Genomic DNA, 25268 nt, shown 5'->3' on the forward strand with positions numbered 1-25268 from the left:
ATATTCTTTAACAAAGCTTATTATGGGTTGAATTGAAATTGAGTATCTATAAAATAGTTAAGTGGGCAATAAATGTCTCTGCTATTCCTAGGTTACCCTTCTGCGAGGTTAAAACAGATAAAATTCCATTCCCATGAAATTTGAGAAGTGCCTTAGACTGAGTTGGAATATCTGGATGCCTATAGAACTTAAAGCTATAGCCCTGAATCAGCCCTGAACACTTATGATGTTTACAAAATGTTTCTGGTTGTGAGTTATGCCTCACCAAATAGCCTGCAAGCTCCTAGAGAGTGAGAATCTTGTTTTTTGCTTCTTTGAATTCTACCTGGAGCTTGATGCAGGGTTGAGAACATAGCATAATGGTTAAGGGCAAAGGATATGTAAAGGCTGCTGCTACTATCTCTATAGAATATATGATATTAAGCAAATTACTTAACATTTCTGAGTCTGTTTCTTCATTTTTAAAATGATGATGATAGCATAATATCTACCTCATAGATTGAATAACATAATGCATATTATGTACCAATCAGTTACCAATACATTCTAAGTGTTAAAATGGAGTTATTAGTATTAGTATAAAGTTCAGTTATTAATAAAGACATGATTGATTAATCTAAACCAAACATTCTAAGGTATTAATAATAACTCTATGAATATTTTGAGGTGAAAATTCTTTATTTCTCTGTATTTTGGCATTATCAGTATGATTATTAATAATCATTGCCATTACACCACTGTTAAGATGACAGCTTATCCGTTAAATATTTTATTATACATTATTTCAAATCTCTTGGTTTCAGGATGACGTGAATTCTGCATTTTTTTAATAATTAAGTCAATGACACTATATGGAAGAAGTTCTGAATTAATTATTTTGCTTGTTTCAGGTTACAGACTCTTTACGTGGCTGAGCAATGAACTTTGGTTGCTATTCATAAACCACTGGCAAAAACAGGATATAACATCACTTCCTTGGGTTTAAAACAAAAATCCCCTACAAGAGTAACTAGTACAATCAAAGTAAATATGTGAGATCAGACAGTTAAAAACCATTAGTACTTAGCTGTTAATGAAGAAAAGTACAGGTTTGGGAATTTACCAGATAATAAATTTACCAGAGAGGCATGACATCGTGAAGAGATCATACAGATCACTCAAGCCTATCCTACTGGGCTAACCTGGCCTATTCAAAGTAAGACTTTGACCCAACTTTTGATAGACAGAGTGGATAAAGCGAACAGAGAAGGCAAAACAAATCCCCCTATGCACACATTAAAACTCAAAACATGAAGGTTGGCATACAGGCCACTGGGATAAACATGCGCTATGCTATTTGGGGCCTATAACTCCCTCATGAATCTCCTTGTTTTTTACCAATTTCTAAGACCACATTGTTTTGTTCAGTCATTTAATTAACCAATAGGCTCTAAATGAGTTTATTACAGACTATGTGCATTCTCCAGAAGCTTTCATACTATCTAATTAGGAGGGGAAGTATATCCAGAAAAAAATAGTGACCATTATAAACATTGCAAATGAGGATAAGATAACCCTAAGGTTTAGGAGATTGATAATTGTTGGACCTGATGAAAATTAGAAAGAGACTTCGAAGGATAAAGGACAGTTATGATTTAGATGACCTGAAAAGCATATCTTTTCCCATTTCACGGACAATTTAGGTATTCCTACTAAGATCAGTTAATCAATGTGTTGTGCATACACTAGCTGTTTTTTACTCATGTCTCTTCACTTACCTTGTACCCACTCCATAAATCTAAACATATAAGCCTAATAGACAAATAAAATAATCTTCTAAGCCACAAAAGTTTCTGAATTAAAATTAACTTATGTTGAAATGTAACTCCAAACACATACAGAACTGAACAAAGAAATCTTGACTTCTTTCTCCAAAGCAATGTGTTTAATTTATTATGCTTTAATCTTTAATATGGACCCATTGAAAATGTTCTTTAAAGCACTCGTCACCACTTGCATTTATACCAGTCTCTTCCTAAAGCACAGCTTGGGCCCTCCACTAAACAATCTTCAACCTTGGCAGACAGCTTAAAAACAGAAACAATCGCCTCTTTAATTTTAAAATTAGCAATAGATTGAGCACTCAGAGAGACTTGATTGTAATTTGCAAAGCTGAAGAACTTCAAACTCTGTTTCCCAGAGGTTGAAGCCTGCAAATAGAAAACTGAGCAATCAACCAACTGAACTATCTCAGAGAAAATATGAGAGTTCAGGCCAAAATATGAAACCCAGTAAATGCTTTAAATATCAATTTTAAAATCTTGAAATTTCAAGTTTTCAAGTATAGTAACTCAAAGGAAAATTTTATGTCTGGGTAATAAAGAGAAATAAAGTCAATTCGATGATAATGGACTTTCTGTAAATTCCTGAAAATTGAGTTTAAGAAATTCAAGAAAAATTATCCTAATGGTTGCAGTCACTCTGACAAGAATTCCATTTCTCTCAATGAGCCATCATAAGACAGGAAAGAAATTTTAGAAAAATAAAGTCAGGATCTTTTCTCTGAGCTTCAATTCCCTTCCAAAAATTTTTAAAAATAGAAAACAAACAACCTAGAAAATAAGCACTTACATTAACTCTACTTTTTGGGTGCAAAAAGCCTGACATTTGAGGCACGTTCCCTCCCCAGTCACTAAAAGCCTGACTTCAGAGGCTATATCTATAACTTTGCTCTGCTTAGTGTTCCAGAAAACCATGCAAAAAATAAGGTTTCTATTTCCTCTGATTTTCAGATTTTTAACCCTTCTTCCTCTTTCCATTATACTACTCTTGCCTTCCTATTCTGACTACGGCTCCGTGCTCTTCCCTAAGATGCTAATGACTAACAGCTTGCCCAAAGGGGAATGTTATTTTAATACACTAATTATTTTTTCTGTTTAGCATCTACTATGTATAAGGTCTCTTGCTTCATTTGAACTGGGATGAAGGCTTTAAACAAAGGCACAGGTGTATGTGAGTGCGTGTGATGCAGACACACATGTAAGCACATACAGAGGAAGTCGTACTTGCAAATATTTCAAGTACTTAAGGCAAGTTGAAGAGATACTCATTGTGGTGTGTTTTAGTGAATCTGATCACACACCTTAGTAGTTCTAAAAGAGATCTACATTGGACAGATAGATAATCCAAAATTTGTGTTTCTGAAAATTAAGGTTTTCCTCTCATTATTCACAATGAGGATATGTTGAGATCCCAAAGTAAGCCCCTTGTTTGTACTGATAAATTGGCTGGCTTCTCTAGCTAAAAGGATTCTCCTCTCTATCATTCTAATTAGTAATGATTTAAGGTGGCCAGAGTTATCTATGCTATCCTACATACACAATATGAGTCAAGACAATTCCTTTAAAATATTTTTAACAAAAAGAGCAACAATCCATTTTTTTCACCATTAACAAACATGTTGAAAGCATTTACTACATTCAGGGTACAGTACTGAGTACGTTTAAATTTGCATTCACATCATTAACTAAGGTGGGCACCCACACATATGGAATTAGAAAGCAGCTGATATTAACCCCATTTGACAGATGAGAAAAAAAAGTCCAGAAATTATCATTTATTTTTTCAATTCCAGGAAGTAAATGTGTCATATCTGTGACCAATACACATAGCTCAATAGCTTGGCTCTTTACATAGTATCTTAAAAACTTGTATTAGAATTAAATGTATGTATTGTCTATAGTTTCTGCAGTTACTCAATAGGCAAGACCCCAAAACCACATACTTCATTTTAAAGGAATGTTTGCTGTACAGTTGAAGGAAGAAGGTGATAATCTAGAAGTATATATGAGGTTTTCATACTCTAAAATGTGTAAATCCTGAAGTAGCCTATAAGGACTTGCAAGAATGGAAAAAGAGAACACCTTACAGCTGTGGGAGAAATGCAAGGCTATGCATCAAGCTTGGAATTTTGCAGATCTGGAGCCAAATTTGCAAACTGTGGCTCAAACTGGGTAATTGGAGTGGCTCATGGAGAATGTATGCCTTGGGCTCTATGTGCTGCTGGAAAAATCTGCCCCAGGTGGGAAGTCCTTCCAAACCAGACCTATCCAGAGAACACAGATGGAAAGAAAACCTCAAAGATTTAGTAGATTTCAGAAATTTGTGAAGTTGAAAGTGGCCTCAGAAATCATCTACTTTAATGCCTTCTTTTTATAGAAGAAACAGGCCTATGTGGATGGAAGTAGTGGTGATGTGGTTACATACCAATTTAGAGGGAAAACTGGAGAAATAGCCCAACTCAGCACTCCTTGTCTGTAATTCTTTCTATTCACTCTACTTCAACCTACTTCAAAGACAGCTATAGCTTTGTAGCATAAAAAAACAAAAACAAAACAAAAAACAAACAAACAAACAAAAAAAACAGCAGTCTGAGTACTTTGCAGTTAAAGGGAGACTTCAATAGAAAAGACTACGGTCTGATTTCAGCTTTATAGATTATCTAAAAAAATATGCTTCTCTACTCTCCAGTTACCTGGAGAAACTGAAAAGTGAATTACATAGGTGTGCTTGTATGCATAGAGAATTTATTCATGGACAGAGTAGAAATATCTAGGAGGGAGACCAGAGAGCTTTTCAAAATAAGGAAAACAGCAGTACACAGCTGTGGGATAACAGAAGATTTATAAATCATGCATGGAATTTCACAGCTTTGGGCCCAAATTTGCAAGAGCTGTATCCCATCCTGAGAACAGTGAGCAGAGCATGGGAAATATGTACTTCTGTGTGCCTGGAACTCCAAGGAGGAGAGGGCTAGGAACTTGGTGGGGGGAAGGGCGGGGGGGGGTGTCCAAAAAGTGAATAAATATCTGTCTCTACAGTGTTTGATATTTTACCAGTCTCAGATAATTAAAATGTGCATTTTCTTGAAAATTGTCTGAAAGCAGGAAGGATAATGTTGAAAATATGAAAATCAGCAAGCAAGAGTGATTCAAACTGTATCAAGGAAACCTGGTTACAGGTACTTCTTAACATCGTTTTAGCACTTCAAGTGAATCTTCTCTTCCATTACTCCTCTCACACTCTATATCTTCATTTTGCTCTTTCACTAGTCAAATTTTCCTTCTTCAGTTCTCCATCCAGGCCGATGCTCCTCTAAAATCCCCAGAATTCCTAAGTACTTCTCAGATCATAGTTATTTGACTCAATTAGAAGTCTCATTTTCTCAGAGCAGCTGATTATACTAATTTGTAACAAGATTTGGATCACTGGTCAAACCAACTATACCCCCACAGCCTTCTAAACTGGCTTGGATCTTAAAATAGAAGGTTTATTGACTCAAATGAATGTATATTTAAGTAAAGAGTTGCAAATGTTTTCTGTAAAGGGTCAGATAGTAAGTACTTTAGGCTTTGCGGTCCATATGATCTGTTACTACTCAACTCTGTCTTTGAGTTCAAAAGCAGGCATAAACATACATACATTAATGAATGAGCTCATACATGAATGAGCATAGCTGTATTGAAATAAAACTTTATTTATAAAAACAGGCTAGTAGTATGAACTTAGCAGACTTTCTCCCTAGAACAAGCATTTAACTTATGAAAACCATGGATAAAGAAATATTTAAATTATCTGAAAATTGATCTAATAAGCACATAGAAAATGGTAAAACATTTATCTAAGAAAATCTACTAAGTCTAATAAATCTCAGCAATAAGAGTCAGTCTGTGGCACTTGAGCCATAAACATTTACCATTCTTTTTCCTCCCCAGCTGTATGTTATGGGAGCTTTATTCTTGGCACTCTAGGGTTTCATTTGAGGCAGGATATACGCTTATCTCATGCTCTCTCCCAGATCTATATTACTTAAGCTCTATTACTAGCAGACATGACTGAGAAAACTGGAGGTCCTTACTGCCACCCAGCTCTTATTCATAGGGCTAGGCTCTTGCCCGAGCAGTGACAGAGAATACTGCAGCCTGATTGGCTCCACCCCAATTTGCTCATAGGACACAGATTCCACTCTGAGAGAAGATGAGAAAGTCAGGGGCTACCTTATTTCCCTTCCTCCAGAACCCATTGGTAGAGCAGGGACATCACTCCAAGAGAAGCAGTATGTTTCCACCAACAGCTTTTGTGCAATGGCATAGAAGATCTGCCTAAGGGAAGAGGCAAGCTACAAGGACAGATATGCCTTAGAGGACTGACTTTTTGGAACAGAGAGTGGAAAATTCTATGCCTAAACACCTTGGCAAAACAATGGAGATTTTGGTGGAGAGCAATTAGGAGGTAACCAGTATCTCCGATATAAGAAAAACAATAGGACAGCCAAAAGTTTAATAGAGAAACACAGCTAAAAAAGAACCCTCTTGAGACTGCAGTTAACCTTAGGGGTTGGGAAGGGTATGTGCATGTACTACTCATGAGCATTCAGAGCAAGACATGAGACAAATTGGAAGCATACCCCAAGCCACATATAGATTATTCAGCAAAATGTGAAAGCCATGTTGGGTCAAGGGGCTTAAGCATAAATTCTGACCAAACACTGGGGAAATAATAAAGTATTCTGACTCCTAAGATCTAAGCTAATAATAATAATAATAATAATAATAATAATAGTAGTAGTAGTAGTAGTAGTAGTAGTAGTAGTAGTAGTAATACATTCATCTCTGATGGTCTGGAAAACTGCACATACCCAAAGTTCCATAACCAAAGAGGGAATTTCTCTGAGGGGCAGCCACAGTGGGAGCTTCTGAGATACTCATTCTAAGCTGAAGGTGAAGCGAAACCCAAGTTCCCTGAACTGTAGAAATAATCTTTAAGTCATACACACATGGTAACAGGGGAAAATCTAACTGGTTTAATGGACTTAAACACAATCTTTGACCAATGAGTAATTTACGATGAACCAAAGAAGCCAGACTTAAAAAAAAAAAAATTAAATTAAGGAAAATAATCTGAAAAAGGACATCAGAGGCTGCAAAATTCAGGAAAAATAGACTTCACAGAAGTTGTTCAGTTATTACTAAACAAATAAGCAAACGACCAAATAAACAATAAAAACAACAAGCCCTAACAAAGGAAGGGGCTCAGTATCCAGAATTGCTACAATATATTGTTTGTCCAGAAAAATATAAAATATGTATATAAATAGGAAAATGTGACCTGTACACAGGAAAAAAAGCAAACAATAGCAAAGACCTTTGAGAGGACCTAGATGTTTGCCTTAGCAGAGAAACCTGTCAAAGTAGGTACTATAAATATATATAAAGAACTAAAATAAATTATTTTAATGAGTTAAAGGAAAGTATGGAAATGATATATCATTGAGCAAGTAATATTACTAAAGAGACAGAGATGAAAAAATGGAAAGTCTGAAGATAAAAAATACAAAAAGCAAAATGAAAACTTCAGTGGAAAGGCTCAAGAGTACATTTAGTTTTTAGATTAAGAAATCAGCAAACTTGAAGATAGATTAATAGAGATTGTGCAATCTGAAGGACAAAAAGAAAAAGAAATAAAGAAAAATGAATAGTCTCAGAGAAGAGTGGAGTATGATAAAATGTACTAACATGCATAATGGAAATATCAGAAGGAGAGAAAAAGAATAAAAGGACAAAAAAATTTAAGTGATGGCTACAAACTTCATCAATTTGATGAAAAACACTAATCTTCATATCTAAAAAATTTTTAAAAACTCTCAAAATCAGAATAACGCAAAAAAGTTCACAGACACATAGTCAAAATATTGACAGCCAGAGATAGAGAGAAAATCATGAAAGCTGTAAGTAAAAACAATCATTTACTGGGAGCCACAATAAGATTGACAACTGACTTCACATGTGAGACAATGAAAGACACAAAGCAGCAAGATGGTGTATTTAAAGTGTTGAAAAGGGAAAAAATATGATCCAAGAATTCTGTATTCAGATGGAATATCTTGCAAAAATAAAGGAGAAATTAAGACATTCTCAGATAAACTAAAGCAGAGATTTCTAGCTGGCAGACATACCTTGCAAGAAATAATAAATGAAGTTCTTCAAGCTAAAAAGAAATTATACTACATTACAATTTAAATCCACAAGAAAAAAACAAAGAATTCAAGAAAAGATAATTATTTAAGTAACGGTAAAAGACAGCATCATTACATATGTATTTCCCATTAGATATATCTTTCCTTTGTTCTAAAATAATTTAAAAAGCAAGTTTATAAAATAATCTGTATATAATTGTATTATATCTATGTATTTAACATATTGATAACATTATTAGAGTATGAAAATTACACTAGGTAGTAATTTGAATATACAGGAAGAAATGAAGAAAATAGGACATGATAAAAATTAAAATTAATATATCTTTAAAAGAACTCTGCAAATATATTGTGCTCTACTTCTAGCTTCTTTAGAAGAAATAAGATATATACAGTAATAATTTAACAGAGTATTTTTGGTTTGCATATATATAATCTTATTTATTCTAAAAAAGCTAGGAGATATACATATCTCCTAGATATATATATATATATTCTTTTCAGGTAGTCATGAAATATTCTTCAGGATAAACTTATACTTGACCATAAAACAAGCATTAACAAATTTCAGAAGATTGAAACTATACAAAGTATGTACTTTAACTATAATAAAATAAAATTAGAAATAAACAACAGAGGAAATTTTGTAAATAACAAATATGTATAAATTAAGCAACATACCTATAACTAATCAATGGATCATGGAAAACAATGTGAAGAAAGTTAGAAAATATTTTGAGTTGAGTTAAAAATATCCACAGCAAACTAAAGCTCATGAAATAGAGTTAAAGCAGTGCTTAGAGAAAAAATTTTCTTCATTAGCAAATGTATTAAAAAGAAAATGTATTAAATCAATAACCTAACCTTCTACCTTAAGACATTAGAAAAGAAGAGCAAAGTGAAGTCAAAGTAAGCTGAAGATGGAAAATAATAATGATTAGTGTGGAAATCAATGAAAGAAAGAAATAGGAAAATAATATAAATATTATTTATATATAATATAAATATAAATAATTTAAAAACAAAAGTTAGTGTTTTAAAAAGAGCAACAATGACAAAGTTTTAACTGACTAGAAAAAAGATTCATATTACTAAATTAAGAATGAAATAGGGGTCATTGCTACTCATTTACACAAATACAAAAGATTATAAAGGAATACTATGGTATTCCTATATGCCAACAAGTTAGATAAGTTAGATGAAATGGACAAAGTTATAGAAAGACACAAAGTACTGTACTAACTTTGGAAGAAATAGAAAACCTGAATAGACCTGTGTAACAAACTTAGATCTAAAATTAATAATAATAATACCCCCTGCCAATAAAAAAGCTCAGGACAGGACAAAACACTTTCCCTAGTGAATTCTGCTAAACATTTAAAGAAGAATTAATACTAAGTCTTCTCAAACTTTTCCAAAAATAGAAGAGAATAAAACACTTCCTAACTCATTCAATGAGGCCAGTAGTACTCTATAGGCAAAGTCCAATAAAGACATCTCAAGAAATGACTAGGACAAACAAACAGAAACTCATGGACATGGACATGGACTAGTGGTTACCAGAGGGTAGGGGAGAAGAGAAACAGGGGTGGTAGATGGGGTAAAAATGGTCAAATATGTGGTGACAGAAAGAAATCTAACTATGGGAGGTGAACACACAGTGTAAATATATATACATATATGCTTTACTGTTAAAATGTACAGCTGAAACTTATAGGATTTCATTAACCAATGTCACCATAAAAATAAATTGATTAATTTAAAAAAGAAATGACCGATATCAGACTAATATATTTTATGAATATAGTTGTAAAAATGTTAACAAAACGCTAACAAACAATACAGTAAAATACAAAATGCATTATGTATCAAGTACATTAATGAGTAAGACTTATCCCAGGAATGCAAGATTGTTTGAACATCCAAAAGTCAATGTGAACATTGTATTAATTAAAGACAAAATTTATTTATTAAAAAAATAAATAAAATAAGAAGAGAAGGGAATTTCCCCAATCTTTTAAAGAAAACCTATCAAAAACCCAAAACTAATGTCATATTTATGGTGAAAGTGCGAAAATATGAGTCTTTCTGCTCTAACATTGGGAAAAAGACATGGATGTACATTCTCTCCACTTCTAGTCAACATTGTATTAGCCGGGGCAAATAGACAAGAAAAAAAATAAAAAAAAAACTCATCTAAGTTTAAAAGGAGGAAGTAAGCTACTTATATTTAGAGATGACATAATCTTGTAAAAAAAAAAAAAACCTTAAGGAATCTACTAAAAAGCTATAAGAACTAATATTAAAACTAATTTTTCCGATAGCACTAAAAACTAGTTCATCAAGTTTACAGCATATAAGATCAAGATACAAATATCAATTCTATTTTTATACCATAGGATGAAGAACCTGAAAATGAAATAAATACAATTTAATTTATAATACTTTATAATAACATAAAAGTGAATAAATAAATTATAAAGTTTATATATTGAAAACTACAAAATATCATTGAATGAAGTTAAAGATGATCTATATATAGTTCTTAAAAATGATCTTAAAAATGAAGAACACATTTAGAGAAGGCACAATTCGCAATTTCAAAACTTAATGCAGGGTAGAGGAAGATGGCAGAGTAGATAAAACCAGGGTCTGCCTTCTCCCAGGTCCTCATTGAAATTACAACCAAATTATAAAATAATTAACATAGAGAATCACCTGAAGTCCAGCTGATCATAACATTTATGTCAGATAATATAAAGAAGGAGCCACACTCAAGCTGATAGGAGGGGAAAAGTCATGTATCGGGCTGGACTCGCACCTGCAGCTGGTGGAGGAACACTGGGAGAGAGAGCAAGGCTGCAAAGACTCTCCTGAAGAAGAGAGGGGTCCTAGCTTCATTTGGAGGCTCCCCAGCACAGGGTCCCAGCCCAGGGAAGACGAGTTCCCAAAAACTCTGACTATAAAAATCAGAGAGGATTCTGGCCATCTGGGTGAGATGGAAAGAGACTAAAACCCTAGATGACCCTTTAAAGGGCCCATGCATAGGTTCTCTCACCTTCAGACACTCATCCGGGGCACCGGTGGTGGGTCAGAGGCTCTTACGATATTAATACCTGGGAAGAAGGCATTACCTGACACCAGAATGAGGGCTGGACAGGCAGCCTGCCGTTGTGCCTTAGTCAGGACCCCCCTATCAGGCAATCTACAGACCATGTCAGCTTGCCCTGCAGATCCCTCCCACATGGCCAATATGGAAGGGCTGGCCTGAGATCAGCCTGCCCCACCTAACCCACAGATTGCCCTAGGCACCCCGTTGAAGGTTAATCACCACCACCCTGACCCTCAGCCAGGGTCTCGCAATCCATAGGCAGCAAACTTTGGCTAGCACAGTTTGAATATTGCAGGGAAATCAGTTCTGCTGCCCGCAAGAGCTGCAATATTGTGTGGGGGTATCGTAGGGGTCTGTGGGAATGCCCAAGACAGCAGCTGGTCTCACTGTGAACCATGAGTATAGCAGGAACACCTGGGCACAGAAGTTGTAGCAAAAGTGAGGCTATTGGTCTGACAGCCCTTGTCTCCCTGAGATCCAGCTTCACACAAGCCACAAAGTGCCTGCAGCCTATTAACAGGCAGCCTCCCATGCCCTGCTTTTCTCTGGGGTTGCATATTCTGTGCAAGCAACAGACCTTGGCTAGAGCAGTGAGTACATTTTGGGGAAAACATTTGTGGGCAGATCACTGCTGCCTGTATGAGCTGCAATATCTCTTGGGTGGGGAATCACAAGGGTCTGTGGGACTACCCAGAGAGCAACTTTTCTCCCTGTGACCTGTGACTACTGCGGGAACGTGCAGACACAGAAATTGCAGAAAACCAAGGCTATTCACCTGATGGCCCTTGACTGCCTGAGATCCTGCCCCATCCAACTCACAAAGTGCCCATGGCATGATGACAGGCAGTTGTCCTAGCCCTGGAGTGGTGCGTTCTGTGCAGTCAACAAATCTCATCCAGCGAAGTAAGCAAAGTTCAGGGAATATAGTGATGAGAAGATCAGTGCTGCCAGCATGAGATACGGTATTGTTTGGGCAGATCTCAGGAGTTTTGTGGGCCCATCACAGATGGTAGGTCAAGTAGTGATATCTGACTTTGGTGGGAGACCACAGTCTCAAAGACAGCAGAAATCTGGTGTTGCATTGGCCTGATGGCCCCATGCCTCACTGAGATGATGCCCCACCTAACCCACAAATTACCTGTGACAAGCCTGCTCCCAGGCAACCCAGTCTCATCTTGTGATTTCTTTTGGTCACGAATTCAACAGCAAACTGTAACAGTTTGTGTGGCTCACACAAAGCCCGTTCGTCCAGGAGAAGCATAAGGTGGTGGGTCACAAACTCAAGCCTGCGAGCTTCAATAATTCTTAAACAGAATTCGGGTGTTTGCAGGCCCGAAGTGGGCAGCGGCTGGCCTTGCTACAATTGAAAACTTGTACAGGGAGCCACAGAGACAGCACTGGCATGTAAACTGACACTGCAGTGGCAGGGGGAAATTTACTCAATAGACCCAGGAGACTCCCGGGGTTCCTGCATCACCTAACCTGCATATCACCGAGAAGCTTTTCCGGTTTCAGAGACTTACAGACAACTGACAGGCAGTGCTAAACTATCTAGGTCTGAGATGGGGGAAACCGACCACTGCCTACAGAGTTTTGTATCACCAATTCGCTATGAAGTTAGATGGTTTAGGACTATCCTAAGGGGTTTCAACATGTCAGTTTTGATTTTAAATTGTTCCTTGAGTAACTCTTATTTTCCAACAAATCTTAGCCTCCTTTGCATTTTGTGATATAAAATAATTAACCAATCTTACCTCCCCATGGAAGATATTCTATGTTATGGCACCTAATAGCCATTCCAACCCTTTTCTAGTTTAGTTTCCTGTATTATTAATTCTGGAAAACTAAAATCATATACATACACACTAAAATCATCAAATATCGTGGCAGTAGCCCTGTTACTTAACATTTTCTTACTCTTTTTACTATTCGCCTCTTCTGCCATTACGGAAAATACCAGCATAAGCCAGTATTCAACACTTTGAGCCCTCTCCTTTCCACCCACACTGACTCTCAGAAAGGACACATCAAGGAAAGCAGAGACAATATAAGAGAGATCATCTCTCCTTAGACTCAAAATAATTTCCTGAGCTCATCCTGATTATACTATATTGGGGAAATTTGTAACTCTCTGGGCTTCAATTTTCTCACCTGTAAAATGAGGAAGTTGGACAGATCAGTGGTTTGTAACGATTTGGGTAATCACTATCTGAAAAACCTCACTTGCTGTACCCTTCCTGCCAGATTGCACTTCCTGAAAGCAGACAGTCTGAAATGGCAATGCTCATCGGCCCAGTGCTTCTTAACAGTTTTTTGGTCCAGTCTCTTTCAATAATCAAAATATAGAGATTCTCTCCAATAAGTGTACATATGAGTGCACACAGTAAATTCTATAAACGCTTTCAGAAATTCCAGGACCTTTTGAAGTCCATGCATAGCTTACCAGTAAAAACTCATGCACAGGAAAATGTCTAAGAATCCTTTTACTTTAAATACTCTATGAGTCTCTTATGCAGTCAGTATGTTTGGCCTAAGGAACAATTGTGTAGTGGACACTTCCCCATACACACCTTATTCTTTTTCAGCATTCTTTTCCTGTTAATTGTCTTGAAACTTTCAGAGTTCCTACTGAGAGTAGATTTACTTGATAAACTTACACTAAGTAAGGAATTTGAGGCTATACATGTTATCCTTTGCAACAGAGTTTGCTTTTGCAAAGAGGACACAGAGGGGAAAAACTAAAAAGAATACACTTGAAATACTTTTCACCCATGCCAAGCATGTGAGTTGGCTTTGGGGGCGTATAACACTTACATTGAGTATTGTATCGCAAGAATAAGTGACCCTCTAGTCTGTCTTCACAAAACAGTATTTTTTTCTTTGTAGGGCTTTGTCCACATGTATATATCTGAATACAGACTGTATAAAGTGACCTTTGTGGGCTCTAGCTGCATCTTCTATCACCAAGGATCTAACACAGTAGATACTCTCATTAACTGTTTATTGCTAATTTTAAAGACTTAAAATCAGTAACAATAAAACCACTCCAGCCTTGGATTCTGATCTGAGCATACAGATCCAAATAGCACTCCTTTTTCTTCTTTTGAGTTCTATTGTTTTAATTGGGAAATCCAGTGTTCACTTACACTTATACTGTGACTTTAATTATATTGTTTTCTGGACATGATTGAAGTAACAAATTAGGTTCCTCTCAGGCCCCAAACTTGTCCCACTACATGATAACACCATTTGTTATTTTGGACACTGTGCTCTTTACCATTTATCTTATCCTTTATTTTCTAGATAAATAATAGAGATTCAATGAACAAATTAAACTTCATTATACTGGTTTTGCAAATGAGCATGGTCTTGAGTAGATTGGCTGTTTGCATTTGGCCACTGGGTTATTTGTCTGGATGAAAAAACAACTTTCCACCAACACCTCCCCTTTCCTGCATTCAGTGAATTTCTGTCAAGTGAATTCTGTTTTCTCACCTTCTCCATGATCAAGTCAGAGGCCCCCTCCCAAAGAAAGACAAACATACAGATATCAGATATAACAAACATTTGGCAAACAAAGGAGTAGAATATGTTATCTACTCTACATCTGCTTGAAACTTTGGTACTGAGAGTTATTTTGCAGTCTGTTTAGAACTGTGTGAGAGCTCCCTAAATATGAAATCACCTTTATGCCATATTTCCATAATCCTAAGACTGGAAATTTTTCTCATGGCCTTGTGTATCTCCTGAATCAACATTTTAAGTTCCTCCTTTATTGTCTGTATATTTATGATTGTTGTAACTTGGTTGCTCTATTATACTTCACAAATAGGTACCACTAGGGCCTGAAAATAGACTATGATATTCTCTATTTCGAAATTGCAATTTCAAAACTCCAAATTAATTCTCAACATTTCTTGAATGTAAAAGCTGTGGAACTTGGGGAAAGTTACTTAATGTCTCTAAGTTTGTTGTTTTTCAGCTATAAAATGGGTATGAATTGTACCTAAAATATAGGGTCGTTTTGATGAGTAAGTAAGATAATGAATGTAGAACCTGGCACATTGTCAACTCACAGGCCATAAAATATCCTCTCCTTCCACATACAACTCACAGGCCATAAAATACCCTCTCCTTCCACATACAAAAAAAAATTTTACTTAAACAAAGGATGAGTATAATTATTAGTTTAACTGGTAACTTCCAAAATAAAATAATTTAGGTAAACAAATTTTAAAATGTTTTTTAATCTGTTTATTGCAGCATTCTGATGTTTTTGATGATGAAATGTTAATTCTGTACAATTACATAACAAGGCATAAAGCACTTTGCATATTATATAATGCTATAGAAATACCAATCATGATTAAATCATAATCAATAAAGGTTTAAACTATAGAAAATTCTTGGAAAGTATAACACCTGGTATTTAAAATTGCAGGTCTGATGGTGTGAATATGTTTAGAAAAACTATATTAATAATAATCTATATTGTACCATGTAATATGTTATGTATAACACAACAAAGAATCTAGATTGAAACAGTAATTTTAGAATCATCAGGTAAACATTAGATGACAATGAAACATTTATTAAAAAGAAAATTTTCTCCTAGAACCAATAGTAAAAGCTCAAACCTTTTCTTTATTTCTGCTTTAAAATTTTTAATATTTCAGAATTACTCTACTCAGAAAAGATAAAGGAATTATCTTAGCCTTCATTCTTAATTTCAGTGGGCTTCACCTTTTTCTTTTTAAAGTAGATTTTTTAAAATTAATTAATTTATTTTTATGGTGACATTGGTTAACGAAATATGATACATTTCAGCTGTACATTTTAACCATAAGGCATATATATATTTACATTGTATGTCCACCTCCTATAGTTAGATTTCTTTCTGTCACCACATATTTGATCCCTTTTACCCCATTTACCTCCCTCCTCCCCCTCTCTCCTTACTCTCTGGTAACCACTAGTCTATTGTCCATGACCATGAGTCTCTGTTTGTCCTGTTCGTTTGTCGCTTTTATGCTTATATCCCACATTTAATGATATCATGTGATTTTCAACTTTTTCTGTCTGGCTTATTTTGCTTAGCATGATTAAGTGAGACATAATGTCCACCCCTTTTATGTATAAAGGCAAAGCCATAGAACTTAGCTTTTGAGTCTGTTTGATATTTGACTTTTCCTCTGTAACTAACAAGACAAAGTCTCACCACAGATGATAGAACTACAAATAAATCACCCACTTCATAAATGTCATGACACTTTGGCCAGATGAAAATGACTCTGGTGAAGATATTGTCTTAAAAGTCAAGAAATCTGGGTTTAGATCTTGGCTTTATCATTAATTCACTAAGAGACATGAACCCAGTTCTTTCTCTCTTACCTTCTTCGTCTTTAAAATGAGAGCTTAGACTGAATCATCATTCATATCCCCTTTAGCTCTGATATACTGTTAATATTTGGCCAATTTGGAGTGGAATTTAACAATGTTCTTATAGAGGTATTCTTTTGATTCTAATCAGGCTAAAGTTCCTTGACCTAAAAAGGAAATATAAGTGCAGTCTAGCTCAGGAAATTTCACCACTGGGTGTTTTATTTCAAAATACATGAAGATTGGCTCCCATGAGTTTTATTTGAGGCAGCAGGCTGAAAACTCAATGAGACTTATATACCTGCATCCAAAGCTAATTTGGTGGAAGCAGATAGGATGAAAGTGAAAATACTAAAAGGTGAGTTTATAACAAAGCAGCAAAATTTATGAGTTTTAGAAATCAGAATATCTTTTTGTTCTTTACTTATTGAAATCCTGCTATTCTTAATAGGCCTAGCCCAAACTCTCCTTCTCCTGGAAGACTTGTCTGACTTCCATTCTGAAATTCCACTCCTTATTCCAGCCCTCCATTATCCCTAATTTCCTCTGTGAAATCTTAAAGCACTAGATAGGACACTCTTAGTCCTTTATTACATATATGTTGCCTTATATTTGAGGTAATTGCATAATGTCTTTTTTGCTTATCTAGATTCTAAAAAGCTGCTGGGAGGTGGCACCCTTTCCTTTATTATCAGCCCCCTCCCACTCTTTTTCCTGCATCCTTTCCTCGCCAGCTGTATTTGATTTATTGGTCTACTTTTAGCAGTTATTCAATAGATGTTTGCTGAATGGAGCTAAGGCTGTATGAAAGAACACTATAATAAACTCTAGGCACAACAAAAGCAAGTAAAACTTTTAAAAAAAAATCGACAAAGAATTATCCCCATATTCTGCCAGGCCCTGGAGTACAGAATAAAAAGTAAGCAGGGTCAACACATTTTAGTTTAGTGTCAACATATCTGACCTAACGCAAATTTAGATTAATTTACTTTTTTTTTTTCCCCATTATATTTCCCTCACTTGCTCAGGACTATTCTCACCATAGTACAAAATCAGTAAAGACTGCTTTGGAGGTTCGGTTTTCTCATCCTGAAATTTCTTCAGTTTTCCTTTATATCCTGCTCCCACCATATACTCCCATCTTTCCAATTCTAATAAACCCATTCATACCAAAGTTTTCAAGTGAATATATTTTTAGGATCATAAAGATTTAAAAATCAATTCAGGAAGAAGGGAATGCTTACCTCCAAATGACTGATATTTCAGGTATTAGCGAAGGAAGTATTTTGAGGCAGAGAGCCTTACAGATACTCTCTATAATATACTACACAGGTATGTCCTACACTGACATACTTCTTCCTCCCATGGCTTATTTGAAAAATTCTCTTGCTCTTATCTAGTGATACTACTCAAGTCTTGAGGATTGCCTTCAGCTGCCTTCTGTTCATCTTTTAGCGATTCTGGTGGTGGTAGCAGTGGTTGGGTGTTAGGTGCCCAATATAGTGTGGCGCTGGGCTCTGGGGCTCTGAGGCTCCTTGGAACATCATATTCAAGAGACTGTGGCTACAGGTCTGGGCTACAGAAAATCAGCCTCTTTTCAGCCAATCCTTCCTAACCACTGAGAGTAACTCTGAGGAGAAGGCAGAGTAGGTGGACCAGAAGTGATAGATGAGTTAAGTACCTCCAAATTCCTTTTAAAGTTTTGTACATCCAAAAATACCCTAGAAGAGGTCAATTGCACCTAGACTTCTTGTATTGGGAACTACCTGAGGGATATCCTTAGGTAGGGAATGTCCACTTTGCTACCTAAACACAACAATTGAGGGGCTATGAGAAAGGATTACAGTGAAGATTGCAGTGGTCCACTAACTACACAAACTATGGAAGGGGCCAGAGGGCACCTAGCTTAAGCAAAGGGCTCCATAAATAAATAGGCTGTATATTACTACAAACTCAAAGCTAAGTGAAACCACAGGATTAGAAGACAATGCACTATAGCTCTATAAATAGAAATGAGAGTTTCTTTGCTAAGTGTGAAGGTTTGCAGATGCTATGAACAGCCCATAGCATAACCATGCACCCTGTATCATTAGGGGGAGGGAAGGGGGAGAGAGAGAGAGAGAGAGAGAGAGAGAGAGAGAGAGAGAGAGAGAGAGAGAGAGAGAGCGAGAGCGAGAGAGAGAGAGAGAGAGAGAGCGCTGCCTTCTGGAAAACGGAAATGTTCAGTGTGCACAGAGTGGCTTGCATATTTTACTCTGACATCTCACTACCATGTTTTCAAAAATGGTAGTGGTTAGGTAATGCTGAGAATTTGAGAATTTTTTCTTTTTTTTTCTTTTGTTTTCTTCACGTTTCTTTAGGCTTTCTTTTTGGTTTTGTTTTCTTTTACTCTTTCCTTGCTCCCTCTTTCCCTCCCTTCCTTCATCCTTTCTTTCTTTTTTCTCTTTTTTCCCCTCTCTCCTTTCTTTTTCTCTTTCTTTCCTTTTATTTCTGGTAGTAAAGGGAGATTGGATTGATTATTCTCAGAACAAAGTGCCGGAATTGATGCACAGATCAGTAGTGTCCTTGTTGCAGTGGCTGTCACACGAACTTTTGGAGATCTCTGGAGAAAACAGAAAGAAACTGAAACGGTAGGCTCCGGTTTTTAAATGCATAATTAGCTCTTATCTGTGCCTTTCACCTTTAATATCTGGAATTGGCCTCTTCACACCAGGTTCTGGGTAACCTGTCAGATCTAAGGGTGATATGAATATAATGAACCTGGACCATCCTCCTATGTCATTTCCTTGGTATTTGCACAAACAGAAATAATTATATGGTTGGCTGCCTGAGGTTGGGGGCAGGCAACTTTGAATTCAGAGAAATGTATGTTTGACATGGAGAGATTTTTAATAATGTGTTTCACTCAATTGATATTTAATAAAATAGCCCTGTGAATATTTGTAATTCAACAAACCCTGTTAAGTAGAGTTATTTGCATGAATATGTAGAATACTTTTTATCTACCTTTTGCTATAACTCTTTAGAGACAATATTTTTATTTCTGGATGATTAAAATGGTTAAATTTATGTTATTTCAAAATGAGCTATGATTTAAAAATAAGATATTTTTATGTCTCAGGATCTTTACCAACATGAATGCATGTTCCTATCAACTTATATAAGTTATATATTTTTACTGTAAAATTGAATTGTGATTAATGTTAACTGTAGAGGTTCTGCTTTCAAAGAAAGCAATCTGAAAAAAAGAAAAAACACATTTGTGGAAAGAGAGAGAGGAAATAAAAAAGACAACAGGCACAATTGCTCTGTTTCTCATAGGTAAACTATATCTTTCATAATAAATAATCTGTATCTTAAAATATCAACGAATGGATAAAATAATTTTGGATTAAATTTACATTTTTAGATACTTATAACTGACTTAGCTTATTTTAACAAAATATAAGTAAAGTTGTTTCTGGTTTCCATGTTGTTTCTCTTTTGTGCTCAAAGAGAAAATATTAAGAAAGTTTCCTTCTAACTTTAAATCAGACGATGAGACTATTAATGGCATGTAACTGCTAAGAGCTGTATTTAGAGATTAAAAGAAAAGAAAGGAGAAAGTATGTATTTCCATGGTGCAAACATGACCCAGGATTAAATCTCAAATGACTTTCCTACTCCTTTCTCTGCTGCCAACGGTGGTGTGCATGAACTTCCTTTTATACTGCTCTAATCTCTCCAGGGGAAAAATAAAGTTATAATTTGATTCAATTTTATTAAATAATTTATTCAATTATTCAATTACTATTTGTTAGAGAGATTTGGATCATTCAGCAAGGAATATTTCTTCCCTGCAGCTACTGTAAATCTCAAGTATGGTAGCAAAAGCATCAATATTATAGATATAATTCAAGTTTTTCAGCCCAGGGAAAGATTTTACCAGCCACACCAGCAAATATTTGGATCACATAAAAGCTATCCTCTATGAAGTTTGTGTCAGAGGAGGGATCTTTCTTAAATTACAGAAAATGTTCTTTGTGCTTGTGAACATATCCACTGCTCTACCTTGCTATATGTTTGCAGCAATATTTCTGTGAGACAGGAGCCATCTAGTTTATCTATTCACTTGGGGGTAATGCAATATGGTCCTGAATATTGTAAATGTAAATAAACACAAAGTAGTACATTGACTCCTCCAAAAACTTCACTGAATTTACACCTAGAGACCCTTAGGAATGAATGAATTCGATTATCCCTCTTTGCACTAGCTAAGAGAAGTGAAGAGGAGAAAGAAGAATGTCTTACTCTCATAGAGAATTTTGGCATCAATCAGATGCCCTGAACCAGAAAGAGAATTTAACTCCTTCTTCTGACCCTTACCTGTTTCTGAGGAGAAGGACCACCGATAGTCCCGTTTTCCTTGCCTGTTAAAGTGACCTGCCAAAAGTCTTCCTTTTGTTCCATAGGCCTTGAGAGTCAGTCTCCAGAACCCTTGCCAGAGAATAAGAAATGACCAAAAACAGATTCAAATAGTCTTGCAGGAGCAATGATAAACATCTGAGATTCTTTTATGCTTTGGGAAATAACATAGATTGACAGTTTGCATTTTACAGTTGGATAAACTGAGGCTCACAGAGTTGAAGTGACTGAGTCAAGTACCTCTATGAGTCTTTGGCAGAGAAAAGGCCAGAACCTAGGTCTCTTGATGTCTTGCCCAGTGCTTCTTTTACTTTCTTTATTGCCTAACAAGGCTTGAAGATTAAGAGACACATGCATTATTCATTGGGAAATGTTAAAATATGTCATTTTGAAATCACTCGAGAAACTCTCAATACTAGAGGCACACTTCAGGCTTCTCCCAAGGGCATTGATAATGTAGCAAACCTTGATTTTGGGGCTTTACCACTGTTTCCTTGCAAGGATAGGTGAGAATTATTCCTACTGTGCCCACAGAAAAAAATCCCGAAATGCAAATCAATACACACTAAGTGCTATAATACAACACTGACATAGACCTGGCTATGTATTAGATGCTTATGTGCTATACTGAGTGCCAAGGCAACAGTTTGGCCAAGCTATAAGATAAGAGAGAATATTCAGGAAGTCTTGAGGTGTTGGAGATTCCAGACTTGAGAAGGCAGTCAAGATTACAGGATATCTGCCTGGCAAAAACGGGCATATCAAGCTTAGGGAAAAGAGTGAGGAAGCTAAATATATAATAATTGGTGGTGTGTGAATCCTTAAGAGGATGCAGCACTTAGTGGCTTGACTATTTCTAATGTTTATCATATGACAGAGTGATACCTGGGATTAGAAAATTAAAGTGGGTTTTCTTGGTATAGTCATTGGAAGGCAATTGGGAGTGGAGAGTGTGCTTCAGAGACATTACTTTCATTTGTAGTAATGGCTGCATTAGGATGCAGGCAGAGTTCCTGAGAAATAATCAGAAATGTGGGGTATTAACCAAAATCAAGTCTGTATAGACTCTGGAGACTTGGGTATGGGCCAGAAACTTCACCACTCTGAATACCTACTGAGGAAACCAATATTTAAATCATTAGCCATTCTCAGTATGCGGGTCACATAGAAGCATGACTTGTGCTGAAAGCATGAGTCAAGGCTGTCCATTCAGGCTCAGTTGTATCTTGGACAGAATAATTACTATCTCACCAGGTACCGAAAATATATACAAATGTCTGCCACCAAGTCTAAAATCCCTTAACTCCTTCATTGCTTCTTGGCACTATATTTGTTTCTACCAAAAGCTTTTGTTCCATCCCACACTATTTATGGCAGATAATGGCAAGGATTTTTTCTCATTCTCAGTAACAGACGAAAGGCTTTAATATTGTTATAATTATAATCAATTAGCTAAGATTCTTTTCAGCTTTACTTGGCAGATCAGATTCGGATATATCTCATAAGCCAATAACATGTTACCAGATATTTCTTGTAAGCTGATGACTTATTTTTATATGATAAAATAATTTTTACAAGTTATTTATAAGGTAACAGCAATGATACTTATTTACTGTTTGAAGTATTTAATATTTTTAAGTGACACAAGCTGGCCTTTGAGTTTGTTCTTTAAAACTAAAAATGTGTTATCCTGTGTGGCTACTTTTGAAATGTCAGACCAAATGGTATGCTGAAAAATAAATGACATGTAAAGGACAGTGATCTATTATTTATCAGAAGTTTTTTAATTTAATTTGATTATTAATTTCAAGTATACAGTACATTGGTTAGACATGTTTTTAAGCCATTCTATTCTAAAACTGCAAAAAGAAATGTTTTCTTGGTTTTCGTGATTAATGTCACATCAATAGATATGATAAAACCACCCTGATTACAGAGGCAAATTAAATAATAAGACAGTGGCTCTAAACTACAGAAACGATTTCTGTCCTAAATTAACTATAAAAAGTTGGAGAGCTCTTTCTTTCTGTTCTTCCCAGGAAATGGAAGTGGTTGAGACTAATGCACATTTGGCAATTTGGCATATAATGTGCATATTAAAGAATCAAAGATATGCATTAGACATACTTGTAAAGAATCTAAAGTAAAAGGCTGGTAATATCTTTAAACACAATGATATGAAAGAGCTAGATAAGTTTTATAATATAATTTTATCAGAATTGCTCTAAGATATAAAATTATGTTTACGTATGCCTCTCACAGTAAACAAATAAATAAATAAACGATTATCCAAATAATTTAGTTAATGTAGATAAAGAAAGAGTATAACCCAGGTCCAATAAACAAACTTTTCTTCAGTAAGCACCGTATTGTTCTCTTGAAATATTTCTTTTGGCTTGAGTTGTAGGGACCTATATTTTCCAGGTCATTATTAATTTTTGTACTAAAGATTTTATACATTTAATATTTTAAAGATATAGTTTTTGGCCTTTTCTTCCCACATTCTCATAATAATAATAATAGCATCTTCCTATCTTCCTGAGTCCATTTTTGATCGGGATTTGATTAGTTTGTTGTTATTTTAAAATATTTTTTAAAACTAATTTCCCTTTATCCTAACATCTTTTAATTATGAAAGTACTAGGCTCTTGTTTTCTAAGAATGTGAGAGTTAAAACTAGGGGGTATTGATTTTTAATAACTCATAAAACTAATTTGATATAATAAAGGAAAGTTTAGTTATTTCAACTAGCATTAGTCTCTCTGAAGAACCACTAACAACAGAAATATGTGGTTTTTCCCAAAAGCAGGCACAGCCCATATTGAAGCATCTGGTACAGTAATGCCTTTCCTACTGAAAGTCTATGGCTTCCCAAAGCTTAACAGAACTAAAAAGAAAAAAAATGACTCTTGGTGAATTTTACATCAATGGATATAATAAAGCTACCCTGATGGTGAGCTACCATGCTGAAGCAGAGTATGAATATGACAGACTATGAAGTGGTCAGTCTATATAACCAATCCAGATTGATCAGGGAAATAAGATATGGGGCCTGAATTACCCAAAGTGGGGAATCATCTATTAGATTTTAGGCTAGTCAGCTTTGGTCTGGCCATTTGCTGAAAGATCCTTGTGGTCATGTAAGATACAGTAAACTTCCCTCAATTTTGGACCATGAAATTTAATTAAGCAAAGCACTATGAAGACATTTTGCAATCTGCAGAGAGAACAGTGTTGTTTCTCAGAATTCAGAGAGTATGACCTGGATCATATTTGACATAGAAGTACTTTTTAATAACCATTTTGTTTTTTAAGTTAAAGTTGTAAGAATTTCACATTGAAAAATATCATCTGTGTATCTGTTCAAGTGTTTCCTAGGGGAAAAACATCACTCAGGAAATTTAAAACTGCCTGACCTCTGGGAATCAGTAAATCTGAAAATCCCTGTAACATGATCCAATAGAGAAGAGATATTAAGGTTTATTATACTGGGTTGTAAGTTACTCCCTTACTGGAACTTGGGCCAAACATATATAACTGGAGTAGAAATCTAAGTTGAACCAATATCTAAAGCATATGGGCATGATGGTTAATTATGCTGACTCCTCTCCAAATGCTGTGGAATCTCTAATATGTGGGTGTCTTTGATACAGCAGATAGAGATGCAGTCTTTTTCCCAGACTTTTCATTTTAGTGATACATTTGGGAAATTCTTGGAAAAATTTTGGATACATATGAAATGAAAATTAATGGTGAACCACCCTAATATACTCCCTTCCAAAGACTGTATGATATTGCTTTGGAAATTTTAAGTCTAATCCAATAATATTTTCATGCTTTAACCCCCTTGTCATATTGGGTCAAAGAATATAAAGTATTTCAGGAAGTGGTGATCAGTTCATTACCTTTTTTTTTTTTTTAAATTTCAGCATGTTTATTAAAAATATGAAATTATTTTCATATTAAAAATGTGTTAAAAATAAACTGAATTTTACTTAACCTTTTTGTGGGTATGGAATTATTTTGTTTTAAAATTTTATTTTAGAAGGTAAATTAGTTTTGATTTGTTCAGTCTCACTCCTAAGCATGCTGACATCATTTTCTTCATGGAGAATTCTAAGCCTTGGCCTTGTTCTATTCTCACTGCTCTGGGAGGCCAGTCTGGTTTTTATAGCAAAGGGAAAATAATCAGAATTCTCCAGTGTGATTTAAGGGTTTAGAAGCACATTTAGTTGCTCCCAAATTCTCCTCAAAGCTCAAGCTGTGAACTTCAAACCGGAGCCAAATTCTTCACATGAACTAAGGATCAACACTGGGTTCAGAGCATCCCTGAGCTGTTGATTTTCTCCTCCAAAGAAC

The 25268-nt window shown here is 35.4% G+C and overlaps 1 protein-coding gene across 6 annotated transcripts in view; it reads left to right on the forward strand.

The window, feature by feature from the left end:
• The first annotated feature begins 16779 nt into the window (after positions 1-16779).
• GPR174 (G protein-coupled receptor 174) overlaps positions 16780-25268 on the forward strand; it is a 40390-nt gene continuing 31901 nt past the window's right edge. For 4 of the 6 annotated variants that reach the window (XM_011382464.1, XM_011382463.1, XM_011382465.1 and 1 more), the window contains exon 1: positions 18973-19135. The gene's annotated coding sequence lies outside the window, so the exon portion shown is untranslated. Of the gene's footprint in view, positions 16864-18754; positions 18803-18972; positions 19136-25268 lie in introns of those variants that run through there. The other 2 variants (XM_011382466.1, XM_023524583.1) reach the window with 2 other exon arrangements.

This window comes from Pteropus vampyrus, unplaced genomic scaffold, assembly GCF_000151845.1.
Source record: "Pteropus vampyrus isolate Shadow unplaced genomic scaffold, Pvam_2.0 Scaffold477, whole genome shotgun sequence".
Lineage (NCBI taxonomy): Eukaryota > Metazoa > Chordata > Mammalia > Chiroptera > Pteropodidae > Pteropus > Pteropus vampyrus.